At 41.1% G+C, this 18,740-nt stretch overlaps 1 long non-coding RNA gene across 1 annotated transcript; it reads left to right on the forward strand.

Annotated features, from left to right (window-relative positions):
• Positions 1 to 240: 240 nt before the first annotated feature.
• On the forward strand, positions 241 to 9,996 carry LOC118152192 (uncharacterized). The gene is made up of 3 exons (XR_004740624.3): positions 241 to 593; positions 2,051 to 2,102; positions 8,079 to 9,996. It is a non-coding gene; the product is annotated as an uncharacterized LOC118152192 (long non-coding RNA).
• The last annotated feature ends 8,744 nt before the right edge of the window (positions 9,997 to 18,740 follow it).

Consider the following 18,740-nt stretch of genomic DNA (forward strand, 5'->3'; position numbering starts at 1 on the left):
TACAACACAACTTTTGAAGGATTTACCATAGGGAGATCCAAGCCCTCCAGGAAACTTTATTTCTCGGTGTCCTAGATGGTGGAGAAGCATGGTAGAAGCTCAGGTAGGAAAAAGAAGGGCGTAGCTGGGAAAAAAAGTCCAGTACATAGCAATTGTTTACATTCATTAAACATTATCTAAATCTTCTTCAGTTCAAAAGGTATTTTGAAATACATTATTAATTCACCTCATCCTCCCAAAAATTTGCTCAAAATCAAAAACCAGTGGGACCATGTTAAGACCAGGCTATCCTCCAGATTTTCCAAACTTAGAGCACTTCTCTTTTTAGGATTCCATGGGCCCCTCTGATCCTGCCAAACAGTGCTGACATGGTAACCACAGAAGGAATGTATAGCGTCTGACCCAAGGATTACTCTGCAGTGAGGGTCCAGGATCTTTCCTTACAGATACTTGCAAGCTCACTCTAAACACATATACACACCTTGTGTTCAACAACAAAAACTAAAGGGAAGTGTCGTGTGGTTGATTTGCAGACTTGATGACTGTTCGGCTCAATGTCAAGAAGAAGAAAAGACTTTCCTGCCTTTTCTGGAGTAAGTGATTTCTTGACCTAGAGAGTTATAGTAACAGGAAACGTATATATTACAAGGAACCTACGCCCAATTAAACAAGCTCTGTTTAGCAAGCTGTCAGCTGGTATGAGTCCCTTACACAGGAGTACTACAAGCCCTCTTACTCCCCTTATGAGTTAACAGCCTTAATCTTGTCTCTTTTTGAATTTTATCACAAGACACTCATTTTGTCAAGTAGTTAACATTTCTCAGACTAACGTGAGGAAACCGAGGCTTCCAGTCTGAGATGAGGTCACTGGTTGATTGTACTTACCTTCCATAGTTTTTGCCGTTATTGCCATTATCATCATCGTCATCAGCATCTCCCATGATTACTACCAAAATGCAGAGAGAGACTATGTTGAAGCAAAATTTCTGTTCCATGAGGATAAATAAAATGTTAGATATATTGGAACTTCACAAGCATTTAATGTTTGGTGCCTAGCAGTTACACAGGAAAAACTCAAATAGACATGCTTTGTTTCCATTACAAATATTTTTTGAAGCAGGCTTGGGTTTTAGAGTCAGGCAGACATAGAGTCAGATTCCAGTTACGTAACTTACTGGTTGCATGAACTCAGTTAAGTTACTTAATCTCTTTGAGCTTCAGCGGTCCCTTGTAAAACAGAAAAAATACCTCCTTTTTAGAGTTTTGAGAGGATTAAAAGATATACTGTAAGTGAAGCACATAATAGACATTTGATACTGGTTTCCAGCCCTCCCCGTCTTGAACCAGTCTCCCACTCCCTAGAATTATAAGTAGTCCTCCACAAAATCTTACTTACAAATCAAAATATTTGCTGAGAAAAAAACTGTGCAGGTGTCAATGTTATCTTTATTTTGTCCTGTGAAGACATGAAGGACCCGACAATCTTTCTCCAAAGTCTAATTAGGGTTTTTCCATTACTATATTTGTGTTTGTTTTTGCTTCCTTTGTTCAAATTAGGTTTTCAGGCAACCAAAATGAAACGCTCACCAAAAGTCATCCTTTGTAGCAGTAATGACACAAATTACATTGTTCTCTAGGGTTTAAAACGCCCAGCCATTAAGCTCAACTATGTGAGCTTGGCAAATCGTTTCAAAAGCAAAGCAGCTGTTTCCCTTCTGCTTGTTTTTTTAAAGCCTTGCTCAACAACTTAAACATGTACACACTCCCATCGTAGACCCAGGGAAAGCCCATAAAGTACTGTGAATTCCAGCATGAAGGCTACAACAATAAAAAGAGAATGAGGTGTTGACTTTTATTTTCGAGCAATTGCATGGTTTCTAGTTGTTAAACAATATATTGCTTATAATGCGTCAGGCACTATTCCAAGCACTTTAAATAACAGTTCGTTTAATCCTCATGAGGTAGGTGCTATTATTATTCCCACTTTCTCCAGGAAGGCTCCAGCATAGAACATTTAACCGCTTGCTCAAGATCATCCGTTTCCTAACAGGCAGAACTGCGTTCTGGACTCAGGAAGACTGGCTCCACAGTCCAAGTTTTAGGTAGGTTCTTCCACCTCTCACTGACTTATTCTATTTATTTCATTTATTTCTAATCATTTGCTCTATTTCTAATCATTTATGTTATGTCCCTCCATTGTTTCTGCTCATCACCCGAAGTCTTTGTTTTCATTACCCCCTTGTGACTACTACCGCTCTGTACCAACAAAGATGCCATCCCCTAATTGGTCACCATCATGGAGCTGCCCACAGGTGTGCCTCTCCATAAGGTAGGGGAACCAGTGGGAAATTCAACTCCAGTCACTATTTCATAAGATGACATGCAGCTCAGATTAAGGGCAGTGTAGCTACCACTGGAGAGACCACAGACACAAGCCCAGTTTGTGCCTTTCACAGTGATCTTCTCAGGTCTCTGTACTGAGTCCTTTCTCCCTGTAACAGTCTCAACTCTCAAATCTGTTCAATGACATAAACAAATATGGGAATCTGTCACTACTGCTCCCGGTGAATTAGAGAGAAGTGATCCTCGGGCACCTGGCTAGTGACAGTATATGGATGTGGTCTGTGGGCAAAGAGAATACTCACTGTGGGTCCAGAATAACTTCAGAGATCAACTACTGATCCAGGCCCAATCACCAGCTCCTTTAAGAACAATGGTTCAATCCAACATAACATTGCCGGGGCCTGAAGACCCGGAAAGACCTGAAGACCAGGAAATATGCTAAGTACAGGGGAGGTGAAGAGAACTGTGGAAGCCCATCTGCAATAAATCAAGGATAGAGTTATGCCTGGTCCATTAGTGACAGAGAGAAGGGTCACCATTCTCAGCGGGGTCTTTCTTAGAGAGGGTACCTGAACATACTGCTTGGAATGTTGTAGGTACCTAATAAATACATATAGGAAGAGTGAATAAATGAATGCAAGTCTTAAAGAGTGGGCATTAATGAGGCATAAAAAAATACATCCCAGGCAAAGAGAATAGCACAGGGAACAGCAGCTTTGAGTGTCTCGGGAATTTCAGTTCAAATCCCAAGGAAGGAAATGGCAGGAGCTGCAGTCAAAGAGTCAGGAGTTAAATCTTATTCCATCATAAGAAGCTCAAACCTGATCCAGCAGATCAGTGCCTCTCAAACTCCAGTATGTCTGTATTGGCCAGACAGATCTTTATTTTGAGATCTGCTGTGGATTCAGAATGTCTGGGCTGGGACCCGAGTTTCTCTGGTTCCAGCAAGCTCCCAGGTGACACTGCTGCAGCTGTTCCATGGACCATACTTTGAGTGGGGAGACATTAGGAGCTGATGAAAGCACTGATAGATTCCAGAAAGAAGAATGACATGTGTTTGGCCCCCGGCCTCTGATAGATAGTTGAGAAACGTATTAAAATAAGAACAGTGAAGTATATGAGGATATGAACTATGATTAATTGAAGTTTACTCTATTTCACAAAGGAAATGAAACAAGCATTTACTGAAAAACCTCCACATTCTGGTCACTGCACTAGGCACATGGGAAACATTATCTCCCCTAATAATAGAAACTAAAGCCATAGCCCCAACTGTACCACTTTGAACTAAATGACCAGTATAACCAAACAACTCTTTTGAGTAATTTTTAAATAGAATTCACCATATTAAAATTAACTATCAACCAGTAACTTTTAGTGTTGTGTAAACTGTGAATATTGTGTATTTTAATAACAGAATAGCATTTTTCTGTTGGATCATTAGTCCAGGCACATTTTTAAAGCTGACTAAGCCACTGCTCACCTATTTGATGTTCATCATTGGATAAGAAATCAGCTTAAACTTCCATATTTGAGTCACCATTACACAACTACCAACTCCTGAAATAGGCCTAGATTTCTCATTTTAAATTCAGAATGAACACTCTGCTTCCTGTCTACCTAGCTTTGGATGTTTCTGGTTAGTGACACCACCTAAAGCTTGGTTATTTGTAACTACTATTTTCTGAGAGAGAAAGACAGCTAGAGTGGGAAGGGAAAAAGAGAAGAGCCAAGTGGAGAAGTCCAGCTGAGCTGCCTGGTCCCTGTTCCCACAGAGACTGCCGAAATAGACCTAGGCTGTGTCCTGCTGGATGGGTTCCTCCTGTGCTTACTGTCCTCCCCCCATCAGCCTGGCCCACTCATCAGTTCCTCCCAGCTTGTTTACACCGGGAACAAAGGCTGCAGGGGTGCAACAGAGGAAATTAAAACTGAGGTAGCAGAAAAGAAAAAAGCATAAATGCATGAAGAGAGTCTGATGCAGTGGTGCTGACTCCTTTCTATGGAAACCAAGCATTTCCCCAGAAGAGTTCAGAAGGTATATAAACACAAGCCTGCGGATCTTCTGGAAAGTGGATCTCACCTCTGTGCTATTACACTCTGTAGAATAGAGAAGACTTGAGAAAGGAAGGGAAGAGGGGAAGAGCAGGTTCTCGGGCATTGGGCAGACAGGGGTTCCAATCTCAGAGTTGTCACTGAGACATGTGCCTTGGTATTTGGCCATAACTAAACATGGAACCTCTTTCCTCATCTTTAAATTAAGCTGATATCATGGAAGACATGTTTGATCGTGGCCTTTGCCGCATCTTTTCCTTGCTTCATCTGGTAACAGCATCCCTCGTTTCCCTTTGTTGGGTAAAGCCTACCCCCATTTCATGCAATCTTTGGGGGGACTGTCAATCAAAGTACTCTAAGGGCTAAGAGTGACTCAGGCCAGGACAATCAGACACCACTCCCTACCCCACCACCCCCATCATTTGTAGGTCTGAGCCAGGGTCCAAAAGCCATTGGAGACTGCCTAAACAAATTTTCCATTTGTTCCTGTTTATAAAACCCACCAAATTGCTTTGGCTCTTGTTCTTCCTTGCAGCCTGTATGTCTAACTGTCCCCCCTTCCTTGTAAGCCTAACACATTCCAAATTCCTTTTTTGGTAAAATTAACTAGTGCTGGTTTCTGTTGCTTGCCTCAAAGAATGCTAAACGATGTAAATACTTTCCCCCTTAGGGCTGCTGCGAGGATTGGCAATAACAAATGCAGTTCTAGGTTTAAAGTAAAGGCTCAATATCTGGTCCAAAGAATTACTATTAAGGGATAACTTAAGGTTATATCTCCAGCAATCAATCCATAGAAATTCACAAAGCTAATGAGTCTCTGCCACAGGCTGTTAAGCAATAGGGTGCCCCTTCCACAGCTCTTTCTATGGTCTAATTAAACAAGAGGTGCTGAACACTTCCCAGATCAAAAGCACTTTCCCCTACTGGCTTGCCATCCTGTCTGCAATTCCCATTATTCCTTTCATTTGTCAAGTTTTATCATAAAGAAACACTTAAAGCACTTAAATGTGTGCTTCCTTGAATCAGTATGTTACTGGTTTTGTGTGTGTGTACGTGTGTGTGTAAACACTTATGTGTTCCTTTTCCTGAATGGGGTTTGTGTGTGCGTGTGTGTATAAATGCTTATGTGTTCCTTTCCCTGAATGGGGTGTATGGGTGCGTGTGTGTATAAACGCTTACGTGTTCCTTTCCCTGAATGTAGAGAACACGTTTGACCAAATTGTTTAAACTCACTATGCCTAGTATGTTACTTGTGATCAAGGTTTATAATCGTAAGCATGCATTTTGTTAAGAAATTTTGTGCTTTTCAAAAAAATAGATTTTATTGCATAGTGTAGTTTTAGGTTCACAGCAAAATTGGGCAGAAAGTACAGAGTGTGTATTTGTCTGTTTGCTTCTTTTTTTGAGACAGGATTTTGCTCTGTTGTCCAGCCTGGAGTGCAATGGTACAATCATGGTTCACTACAGCTTCAACCTCCTGAGCTAAAGTGATCCTTTTCCTTCAGCCTCCTAAGTAGCTGGAACTTCAGGTGTGCACACCACTCAGCTAATTTTTAAAAATGTTTGTATACATGGGGTCTTGCCATGTTGCCCAGGCTGGTCTCAACCTCCTGGCCTCAAGTGATCCTCCCATCTCAGCTTCCCAAAGTGCTGAGATTACAGGCCTGAGCCACCACTTCCAGCCAATGTGTGTGTATTTTAACTATTTTATTATGACTTCAATTTTTTCTTTGTGATAAAACATAATTATGCAGTCCTATAAAACCTTAAATCAATATACTCTATTGAACATAGGAGGAAATGCCAGGACATTTTCTTGATAAAAGGTGATGCTTGCCTCAAGATGTGGACACCTGTATCCCACCCCTGCAAAGCTTTGTGTTCCCTCCAAGTGAAGCAAGAGTCTTAGCCTCTTGCTCTGAGCACTGCCTGTTTATTATTTACTTGTTAGACTCCAGAAGCACATATCCTCAAGGCCATATGCAAAGGACTCTGTCGTGTTGGTTATGAGCATCCTTCTAACCTTGCAATAGCCTGAACAGTGGAGTGTGGAGGGCAGCAGTAAACAATAAGGCAGGTGAGAGACACAATCAAGGAGCTTCTCTGTGTTCTGTCTGCATGCCACTTAGCAGAATACCCCTCAGAGCAGTCTTCCATGGAACTAGGGCGTCTTTTTGTTTTCCTTCTAGAAGAAAATAATTTCATCCAGAAATCAGAAAAATAGCACAGAAAATGAAGCTGAAATTTTAGGCCCCTACTGTAAATCACAGCTCACTGTAGGGCAGACACTTAAGACATGCTGCTTCCACCCACACCAGAGATCTGTTGCATGCTCCCCATGAGCCAGGTTTACCAGCCCCGAGCATTACCCTCTACAGCGAAGGAAGTCCGACTGGTATCCTCATTTTCCAGCTGAGGAAACTGAGGTTCAGAAACACTCAGAAACTCATCAAGCAAGTGGCAGGACTAATATTTGAACATCAGAGTCCAAGCTTTCATTATTAGTATCTTAGTCCAGGTTGCTCTAACACAATACTTCAGTGGGTGACTTAAACAACAGACCTTTATTTCTCACAGTTGTGTGGGCTGGGTAATCCAAGATTGAGGTACAGCCAGACTGGGTTCCTGGTGAGGGCCCTCTCCCTGGCTTGCATCTTACTTTGTGCTTACCTGGCCTTTCCTTTGTGACAACTTGTAGAGGAAATATCAGACATATACAGCTAAAAAGGGTAGCCAAGCTTTTTTAAGTCATCTCTCTATACGGAATATAAACATAGTTTTGTAGCTGTTTTATTTATTTATTTATATAATTTTTTTTTGAGACGGAGTTTCGCTCATTACCCAGGCTGGAGTGCAATGGCACGATCTCGGCTCACCGCAACCTCCGCCTCCTGGGCTCAGGCAATTCTCCTGCCTCAGCCTCCTGAGTAGCTGGGATTACAGGCATGCGCCACCATGCCCAGCTAATTTTTTGTATTTATAGTAGAGACGGGGTTTCACCATGTTGACCAGGATGGTCTCGATCTCTTGACCTTGTGATCCACCCACCTTGGCCTCCCAAAGTGCTGGGATTACAGGCGTGCTGTTTTATTTTTTACTGGCGATTATAAACAAAAGCAGCCAGTAAAGCAATGGATTCTCATTTAATTGACTATAAAAGTTTTGGAAGCACTATTTTATGCTAAGGGAAGGCCTAGGCACTTGAATTCCTGTCCCCAAGGAGCTTTGTAAGCAAAATGTGGACAATTAAAATATAGCTTTATAATAAAGATATGAATATGATACAAATCGCCATTGCTTTTGTGGGGGGTGAAGATGGAATGGGTGCCATAGTGAAATCTTTTTACATATTATAAAATACTTCACTAAGAGCCTGTCTTTTCCTGCACCTTGACTACTTCCTGCTCAAAAGCAGCATAAGAATTTCCTATTTCTGCCAGCAAGTCAGGTGAGAAGAGAAAATGAGTTTATGAAAATAGGCACGTGTCAACGCTCTCTAAAAAGACATGTCTGTATGCTGCATCAGCACACACCATCATCAAAACGTAAAGCAAAGCAGGATCAATTTCATTTTAGTGTCTTCAATTTTAAGGACTACAGAAAAACAACAACAAAAACCTCACATGTATTTTATCATGGAAGTCTGCCAACCTTCTACCAACAATAGTATTCTCATTTTACAGATGCTGAATCTGAGCATCAGAGAAGTTAAGGCACTCAGTAAAGACTTCAATGACTTTTCCAGCTAACACAGGGGAAGAATTGGAACTTAAAGCCAGGTCTTCTGTCTCCAAATCCCGTGACCTTTTAGAGCATGTTTGAAGAAGAAAGTTCACACATTTTCATCTGAGATACCTACTACTCTTTCTAAAATTAAATGCGGACTCTCGGCTACTTCTATGAGCCAGTAAGAGTGCTGTGGTGGCTCTGTGACATGTCAGCTTGGCTAGATGAACTTCATTTTTCAGAAATCTCTCCTTGTATGTTTCTGGTTTGGGTGGGCCATAAGAAACATTCTGTGAGAGACTTGGAGGTAGAAGGGAGGAACAGTCACTCTGTAGCTCACTCATATTGTTACTGATCTGCTGACTCCCCTCAGTGCTCTGAAGCAGCAGCTGAGGCTGCAGCTCTCCTCCTTTCTCATGGATCCTTTTCCAGCTTCTATGATGCCTTGACCACATGTGTGTTTATTTCCCAGGGTCCCAGGTTCTGCAGGCTATCCTTGTCACTATGGACCAAGTAATCAAAAATGGCATAGATTTGGGTCCATCTGCGTGGGACTCATGCCGTGAATTCTAACTTGTTCTTGATCCCTCTTTACATCCATCTTCACTTTCTGGCATGTGGACTTTGAGCTGCAGTGCCAGAGGCAAAGGCTACAGCCATCCAGAGGCTGCTTAAGCTATTCCCATGATTGTAGAAGGTCAAATCCCTGTAACAAAATCAGAGAGATCATAGACAGAGAGAGGATAGATGGATAGATAAGACAGAGAGTTAAAAGGCTGAACTGTATCTCCCCAAAATTTATATGTTGAAGCCCCAGACCCTAGTTACCTTAGAATGTGACTCTATTTGGAGACCCATCCTTTAAAGAGCTGATTAAGTTAAAATGAGGCTGTCGGTGTTTAAACTGACAGATGTCCTTAAAAGAAAATCATACAGTTGACCCTCAAACAACACAAGTTTGAATGGTGCAGGTTCACTTACACATTAATTTTTTTCAATAAAAGTTATAATGAGTGTGTCTGCCTTTCCTGCTTCCCCTTCCACTTTCTTCACCTCTTCTACCTTCGCCACCCTTGAGACAGCAAAACCAATTCCTCCTCTTCCTCCTCCTCCTCAGCCTACTCAATGAGAAGATAATGATAATCCACTTCCACTTAACGAATAGGAAATATATTTTCTCTTCCTTATCTTAATAACATTTTCTTTTATCTTACTTGATTGTAAGAATAGAGTATATACATATACATATAACATACAAAATATGTGTTGACTGTTAATGTTATTGGTGAGACTTCTGGACCAACAGTAGACTATTAGTAGTTAAGTTTGGGGGAGTCAAAAGGAATAAATAAATTTTCAACTGTGCCGGGAGGTCAATGCCCCTAACCCCCACATTGTTCAAGAGTCAGGAAATACACAGAGAGGCACAATGAGAAGGTGGCCATCTGCAGCCAGGAAGAAAGGCCTCAGAAGAAACCAAACCTGTCGATATGCTGATCTGAATTTCAGCCTCCAGAACTTCAGGAAATTAAACTTATATTCTTTTTTTTTTTGAGACGGAGTTTCACTCTTTTTACCCAGGCTGGAGTGCAATGGTGCGATCTCGGCTCACCGCAACCTCTACCTCCTGGGTTCAGGCAATTCTCCTGCCTCATCCTCCTGAGTAGCTGGGATTACAGGCATTTGCCACCATGCCCAGCTAATTTTTTGTATTTCTAGTAGAGACGGGGTTTCACCATGTTGACCAGGATGGTCTCGATCTCTTGACCTCGTGATCCACCCACCTTGGCCTCCCAAAGTGCTGGGATTACAGGCTTGAGCCACCGCTCCCGGCCTAACTTATATTCTTTAAGCCACTCAGTGTGTGGTACTTTGTTATGGCAGTCGAAGGAAGGAAGGAAGGAAAGGCGGGGAAGGAGGGAGGGAGGGAGAAGGTGGGAAGGAGACAAGGAGGGGAAGAAGGGAGGTGGGAAGAATGGAGGGAGGGAGGGCGGGAAGGGGACATGTACATGTGTATATATTAGTGTTCTTCAGAGAAACAGAATAGGACATGTATTACGTATGTATGTGTAGACATACAGAGAACTTGATTTTAAAGTAGTTAATGCAGTTAAGGTGGGGCTTTGGTGCTGGCAAATCTGAAATCCGTAGGAAGGGCCAGCAGGTTGGAAATTCCACCAAGAGTTGATGCAGTTTTGAGTCTGGAGGCAGAATTCCTTCCTGTTTGGGGGGACCTCAGTCTTTTTGAAGAGCTCCCTACTCACCTTATGGAGGGTAATCTGCTTTACTCAAAGACTCCTGATTTGAATATTAATCAAATCTAAAAAAAATCTCTGCTGCAATATCTAGACAGATGTTTCACCAAACAACTGGATATCACAGTCTAATCAAGTTTGACACATAAAATTAACCATCACTGTGTGTGTGTGCACCCTAGCAGTCCTGCTCGTCTGATGGAACATTGACAGACTGATATAGGTGCCCTCATCTTATTTTTAAAAAGCTGCAAAGTTTCTGCATGCTCTCCTTTGATAATTACCTCTATTCCTCACTCCATTAAAACGACATCCAACAGCTGAGAGAAAATGCAGTGCTTGTGTTAACTGCCCTGACAGGCCTCAGGCCTATCTGTGGGGGCCAAGATAGAAGCTCCCCCCAGGTCCTCATATTTAAAACAGTGGTCCTCAAACTTTAGCATGAGGCTGGGCTAAGCTCCATCAGAACCCTTGGGGAGTCCATTAAAACACAGATTTCTGGGTCCCACTCCCAGAGTTACTGAATCCATAGGTTATATGGTTTGGCTCTGTGTCCCCACCCAAATCTCATCTCAAATTATAATTCCCACATTTTGAGGGAGAGACCTGGTGGAAGGTGATGGGATCATGGGGTCGGTTTCCCCCGTGCTGTTCTCATGATAGTGAGAGACCTCCTTGAGATCTCATAGTTCCCCCTGCTCTCTCTCTCGCTCTCTCCTGCTGCCTTGTGAAGAAGGTGCCTGCTTCCCCTTTACCTTCTGCCATGATTGTAAGTTTCCTGAGGCCTCTCCAGCCATGCATAACTGTGAATCAATTAAACCTCCTCTCTTTATAAACTACCCAGTCTCAGGCAGTTCTTTATAGGAGTCTTAGAATGGACTAATATAGTAGGATTGGGGTAGGGACTGATATTTTGCATTTTCTAGTGAGTTTTCAGATTTTATCTGTGATACTCATTCTGGAACCACACTTTAAGAACCACTTCTGTGGGGTATCTCTAAGCCTGGGTCAGTGAACTGACCTAGCACTGCTGTCAGAACAAATGCCAAGAAAGCGAACCCCAGGTAGAAGGAATACTAATGTTCCACCTTAATTTGGAAACACTCTGAACTCTCACTCTGAGAACTTGTATTCTATAAATCTCCTAGGTATAGGCCCAAGAGAACTAAGCATGTTTATCCACCAAAATACATATACAACAATGTCCATAGCAGATTTTTTTTCACAGTACCCTAAAACTGTACACAACATAAATATCCATTAACAGGAGAATGGATATAATATAATGTTGTGTCAGAAATAAAAAAGAATGATTTTGTATATATGTAACATCATGAACAAATCATGTATACTCCATTGAGCAAAATAAGCTAGACATAATAGTATATACTGTGCAAGTCCACTTAATAAAGTCACAACAAGCAAAACTAATTGATGTGGTGGAGACAGGATTGACTGGGATGGAGATGGGGAACCAGTGGGGATGCTGGAAACGTCCCTGATCTCATTCTGAGTTTTAGTTACCTAGCTAAGTTATTTTATTTTTATTTTGTTTTATTTTTTGAGATGGAGTCTCACTGTCACCCAGGCTGGAGTGCAGAGGCACGATGCACTCTCGGCTCACAGCAATTTCCACCTCCCAGTTCAAGCAATTCTCCAGTCTCAGCCTCCCAAGTAGTGGGGACTGCAGGCGCATGCCACCATTCCCAGCTAATTTTTGTGTTTTTAGTAAAGATGAGGTTTCACCATATTGGTCAGGCTGGTCTTGAACTCTTCAGGTGATCCACTGGCCTCAGCCTCCCAAAGTGCTGGGATTACACATGTGAGCCAGGACACCCAGCCGATAGCTAAGTTAGCCCTACCAGGACTGACTTTTCCATTAGGCACAGGAAGCTCAGTACACAGGGTCCACATGGGTCCCATGTGGATGAAAATGTTTTAATTTCTTCTAAAACCAGAAGAAAAATACACAGTCTAACCTCGATTATATTTTCTTTATGCCAACAGTCATAACATACAATTTTTAATACTTGTTATGGAGGAATGGCAACAGTGTCTACAATCTGCAAAAGTCATCAGGCAGCCCTGATATCACATTTAAAAGCACAGATATGCATATTTTTCTCAATAGATGTCACTGTAGAAAGCATTTAGGATTATTTTCTTATTTTGTCACCCAACCTGTTGTAGTCTTTACCAGCTTTCATTCCCTATGAAGAAGTTCTGAAAGGCTAAATGATTCCGCACATCTGTGTCAGATACAAGGAAGACAAAAAGCCGAGAGACAAGACAGGCTCCTCTATCTGAATGTGATTTAAACAGAAGGAGAGGGTAGGTCTGAGAGCCATCGGATTGAAGGAGTTCTGATGTAGGTCTTCCTGGAGAGGAAACTTCAGGAACACTAGAAAGATGGAGGCATGATGCATCTGCCACCTTTCTCTCTAGCCCCAGCCAGCGGCGATAACAGAAAGATGCCAGAGGCAAGAGAGATTCTTGGGTCAACCTTGTAGCTTTGCTCCAGGCTTTACTTTTTTTCAACTTTTATTTTAGGTTTGGGTCAACTCATGTCACAGGGGTGTGTTGTACAAATTATTTGATTACTCAGGTACTAAGCCTAGTATTCAAGTCATTTTTTCTGATCCACTCTCTCCTTCAACCCTCCACCCTCAAGTAGGTCCCAGTGTGTGTTGCTCTGCGATTTGTGTCCATGTGTTCTTATTATTTAGTTCCCAAGTGAGAATATATGGTATTTGGTTTTCTATTCCTCTGTTAGTTTGCTAAGGATAACAGCTTCCAGCTCCATTCATGTTGACATTAAGGACACCATCTCATTCTTTTTTTCTGGGCCATTCTTTGCATTTCCCAGTAACTGGATTGGGAAGTTGGAAAGACTGAAGGGAGAAGCCTAAGGGAAGACCTGTGTGCTTTACAGACCTGATCCCCCACTCAGAGTTGGGGCCCTCACTGAACACTCACCAGTGCCCAGCCCAATGCTCTTCTCTGTGGGCACACAGAGATTTATAAGACCCCTCAGAGTCCCTATCCTCGGAAGACTACAATTCAGTGGTGGAATGGTATACACAGGGGAGTGATCAAATGCTAAACTGGGCTTACTGGATGGATGCTTTGGGAAGAGAGAGATAAAAGCAGATTCCCTGCTAGATAGGATCCAGTTTCCTAGCTCTAAATTGAGGCCGGAGTTTATTCACTTTTTTGAATGAACCAAATTATTGCTCTTCTCTTCCTTTAAATAAGCTTCAAATTGCTATATCACAAGAATATTTTATTAGTGCTGTGGGGTTTGGGTTTCAATTAAAAATCCTCTGTCTCCAAGGACACGAAGCATTTTCTAATAACACTGAAGATTAGAGATAGTTAGAAGCTAAAGTACAGTTGGTCTGTACAACTGAAAATAGCCTTGGAGAGCATGCATGTACTTTTTAAACCCAACTGCATTGTTATAGAAAAGTTATTATCTGTTCGAGAAAGAATAAGAAAAATCATTGTCATGCCATAGCAACCAGACTGGTAAGTAATACAAAACAGGCTGAACTGATAAAAATATCTGTGAAAATGTCCAGATTGATGAAATATTCTAAAAATAAGTTTAACAAAATAGTGAACAAAATTAAATCGGCCTAATTTTCTATACATGCCATTTCATGTTTTATTTTTTTTAAGCTAAAATATTCACTTTGAAAATGATTTTAGCACGACCATCTGGTAAAAAAGAAAGTGCAAAGCCCTAGATTTTGGACAATAGGAAGATACATCTGCAGATCTCGGGAGTAAAACTTCAACATTCTAAGGGCAAACAAATGCACACATAGCCCAGCGTCTAGAGCTGATCCTTCTTCATGCTAAATCTTCAAAGTAATAGCTTAGAAATACCTGCAGCCTTTACAATGAGTGCTAACTTCTTCCCACTGTTATTATTTACTTCTCTTTTCAGGATTTCAAGCAGATGAGCACTGTTGCCTTGCCAGCTTGCAGAGGAAACAGAATTTCCAATTATAAATTCTAACATTAGATGAGCAAAACCCTGATCCAACTCTAACAAGGAAATTGACGGTTTTATAACAGCAGTGTTTTAAGAGAGAAACTGCCAGCATTTGTTGGTATAGATTTAGAAGGGAACTTGCTTCAGGTCTGCTGTCAATCAAGGGCTCTTTGTGTTTTCAGAGTAGACTCTGAGAAGCGAGTTACAAAGCTGAGCTACTCCAGGAGATAGCTGAGTACTTTTATACTCTTCTGTGAGCAGGAAAGACAAAGCAGTGAACTGCCTTTTATTAGGACCTAGTGCCCTATCGTTGCAAGAGTGTACTGGAGAGTGCTTCTGAATCACATCTTTACTCATTCAACAAACATTGACTGAATTAGGCAGATGCAACCCATGCCAAGCACTTGCTAGGTCTTGGAGATGTTACAGTGAATAACGCATAGCTCCTTCTATAAGGAGTTTGGAGTTTAAAAAAGAAAGTTGGACACATAAGCAAATAGTGTTTTAAAGATTGTGCTATAACCCCTAAACATTATTAATTATATTAGTAAATAATATTACTATCATAAATTTATATTAATACACATACTTAAAATTAAAATTAAATGTTAAGTAAATATTTAAATTAGTAATTTATATTAATATTAAAATATTAATTGTGATATAAATATGTAAGATTCTTTTAGGGATCACAAAGGGAGAATCAATGATTCTCCCTGGAAGAGTCGAGGAAGGCCTAATAAAGGAGTGATGATTTTGCTGAAATTTAAGGATTGGTAAGTTGTATGAAATCTATCATACATGGTGTAAGGATACATTCCAGACCAAAGGGATACTGTTAGGAAGGTCACGGAAGCATGAAATGGTTATGGCTGGAGTGGGGGACATGATGGCAGGTTCTGAGGGGCTGAGAGGTAGGGGATCAGGTAGAAGGAGTAGATGAGGACCTCGCTATGTAGGGCTCTGTGTAACATGTGGAGAGTGTGAATCTTATCCCAAAGGACAGCAATTCAAGGTATCTCAGCCAAGGAATAATGTGCTCAAGCCTACACTGGCATATGTAGTGACTGAACCCAAGAGGGAAGCAGGTAGTGAAAGCATTAAGAAGGCAACAGTAGTAATTGGGTTAATAGGTGAAGAGGGCATGAACAAAGGCATGGGAAATAGAGAGGTTGAAGAGGGGACACTGGAACTGGCAGGATTTAGACGTCAGTTGTATTAATGGATGGAAGGATGAGAAGACATTGGGATGACTTTCTAGTGCTTACCCTGTAGGTGTGGATGGATGGTGGTTCCACTTACTATGATGAAGACATAAGAGAGGACTGGGTTTGAACAGGTCGAGCTACTGAAACTAAAGTACTCTTGAGGGCAATGCCATGTCTTATGTGACATTTGACACTCCTTACGTAAGACAATGACTAGAATATAGTAACTTTCAATAAATAGTGAATGAATAGATGAACTGACTGTAGAAAGAAGCCATGCCTGCTTGACATCTGGTAAACCCCTGGCCATAAAGGCTAGACACATAGATCTGGAAGACTGTCGAACACTCCTGCAAGGACAAGTAGATGAGATATGGGCCAAGAATAAAACTTGAGAGAAATACCAGAATAAAAAGGTCAAACACAGAAAAAAGAGACAGCAAAGGAGTCTTGAAACTGACAGGTTGAAGAATGAGAAGAGATAGCTCTCTATCTTCACATCTCTCTGTGTCAAATCTTCACACTGCGCTTTTCTATTGAGACTTTGAAAAAGTATGTAATCTCATGAATATCAATTGCCTCATCAATAAGATATGAATGATAATGCCTATCTTACAGGGTTCTTTTCGGGATTTTCCATACGTTAATGTGTATGACACATAGTCAGTCCTCAATAAATATTAATCCCATAACTCTTTAAAATATAACAAATACAACATCACCTTGGACCCCCTGGATTTGAAAGTTATGGTTCCAACTCTTTGTAAGCATCTCAGGATGTCCAAGACCTGCTGTTGTATCCTGCCTTTTGGTTAAGACATCAGTATAAATACAGACATTAGGAGGTGAACATGTGGCAATCACCCAGCTTTCAAATGTTAAAAAATTTTTTGTGTTTCTGCTCCTCTGGATATCTTTATTAATTCTTGCCAAGTGCTACAATAGAATTTTTAAAAATTGAGTATTTGCAAATATCTGAGACTGTATAAAGGGCCTACTATATAACAAACAAGAAATAAAATTATAAATGGAAACTCTATGCTAAATAGTACACAACAAGAGACACAGGTAATATGCGCTAAAATCACTGAAAGCAAAGAATAGTCTATACTTATTTAAATCTATTGCTATTATGTAGTAATTTTCTACTGGTTATTATGACTTAAATCCCATTTTTTTTCATGGATTCAATTTGTTTCTGGCTGATGCACATCTCTTTTAGTAGTTCTTTCATCAGATTCAAGAATGGTACAAACTCTTTGCTTGTCTCAAAATGTCTTTATTTGGTCCTCAGTTTTGAATGAAAGATTAAATAAAAGAACTGGATACTGAGTTCTTGATATTCACTTTCTGTCAGCCCTTGGAAGATGTTATCCTATTGTCCCTGTCATTGACTGTTATGAATAAGTAGCTTATTGCCAGTCTAATTGTTGTTCTTTCATAAGCTCTTTTTTTTCAGGTAGCTTTTAAGGTTTTATTTTCCTCTTAGATTTTCTGAAATCCCATTATGATGTGTCTAGATGTGAATTTATTGCTATGTACCTTACACAGCACTTAGATTCTTATATCTACAAGTTGCATTCTCTGAAATGAGACACTACGATCGAGTGTGGCAAGAAACCTATTTGTTAGGGTGGCACACCTGGCCTCCCTTTTAGGGGGTACTATCACCCTCACTGAAATCATCAAAACAAGTTCTATTACAGTCTCTCTTACTGCAGCTCTGGTCTGCAGAGAGCCACCATGGAACATTTAGTGATGCTGATAGCCCTCCCATTGGCTCTAGGGGACATCGTGTGTGGCTTTGATAAATGGTACATCACTTAGGATGGTTACAGTACATAACCATCTGGCCAGATGCCTAACCATATGGGGAATATCCATTCTGGTTGTTCTCTTCCAGAGGCCTCTTAATCCTTTCCTCCTTGGCAATGTCTGCATTGGTGATTCTGGCATTTCAATATCACTCACTATGGGCTGTCATTTTTTTCCATGCATCTTGGAGGAATCCCAGTAGCAATTCTGAACCATTTATTAAGATCTTTGTCAGAATTAAACGTCTTTATTCTATATTTCAGAAGAAGATTCCTAAATACACTTACCCGTCCAATTTTATATTTTGGTGCTATTGGTCAAGTACCAGCATAATCCAGTCCCACATGTACTCTCCAGCTCCTGCCAGGGCATGTTGAGCAGGGCTTGCAGTACCTCTCCAGTACAGTCCCTTAGTCCCAGCACGTTAGCAGCTGGATTCTACTGCACCATAATTATTGGCCCAATGTCCAAAAGGAGATGTAGAGGAAGATTCTGGAGAGAGAAGAAGGCCATATTGCCTTGGGAGAAAGTCCTTAGCACTTTCCAGGGCAATTTCCAGGATTCCAGGGCACCGGGAAGCTGCTGTGGGGAAGACTGGGTGACATCTGCAGGCTCAGAAGCCTGGAGGAGTCTTAAGAAGTCAAAATCTTCAAGGTCATCCACCTAGATATTCCCACACCATGTGGTCTTGGATCCACCCTGGTGGGGCATTTGACAGTCTTTGAAGTTCACCCATCACACAGTTCCTGGGGGCCTTGGTTCTCATTTTTCTCAACTTTACTGATAGAAGAGAAAACTTTCTACACAATCACAGAAGACTCCTGGCTTTCCCTCCTGGCTTTCTGTTTCATCTAGCTCATCCTTAGCCTCTTTTCATCTCTCTGGACAGCATCAGTGTTGTTTAGCAGCTGACACTCAATCTGAACAATCACTATTTTGTCCAAAATTTATTTATTTCCATAAGGTTCTGGGAAACAGGTGGTATTTGGTTACATGTGTGAGTCCTTTAGTGGTGATTTTTAAGATTTTGGTGCACCCATCACCCAAGCAGTATACACTAAATCCAATTTGTAGTATTTTATCCCTCGCCACCTTCCAATCATTTCCCCCTGAGTCCCCAAAGTCCACTCTATCATTCTTATGCCTTTGCATCCTCAAAGCTTAGTTCCGACTTATGAGTGGGAACATACAACATTTGATTTTCAATTCCTGAGTTACTTCATTTGGAGTAACAATCTCCAATCTCATCCAGGTTGTGGTGAATGCCATAAATTCACTCCTTTTTATGGCTGAGTAGTATTCCATCATATATATATATATATATATATATATATATATATA

This window comes from Callithrix jacchus, chromosome 1, assembly GCF_049354715.1.
Source record: "Callithrix jacchus isolate 240 chromosome 1, calJac240_pri, whole genome shotgun sequence".
Classification (NCBI taxonomy): domain Eukaryota; kingdom Metazoa; phylum Chordata; class Mammalia; order Primates; family Cebidae; genus Callithrix; species Callithrix jacchus.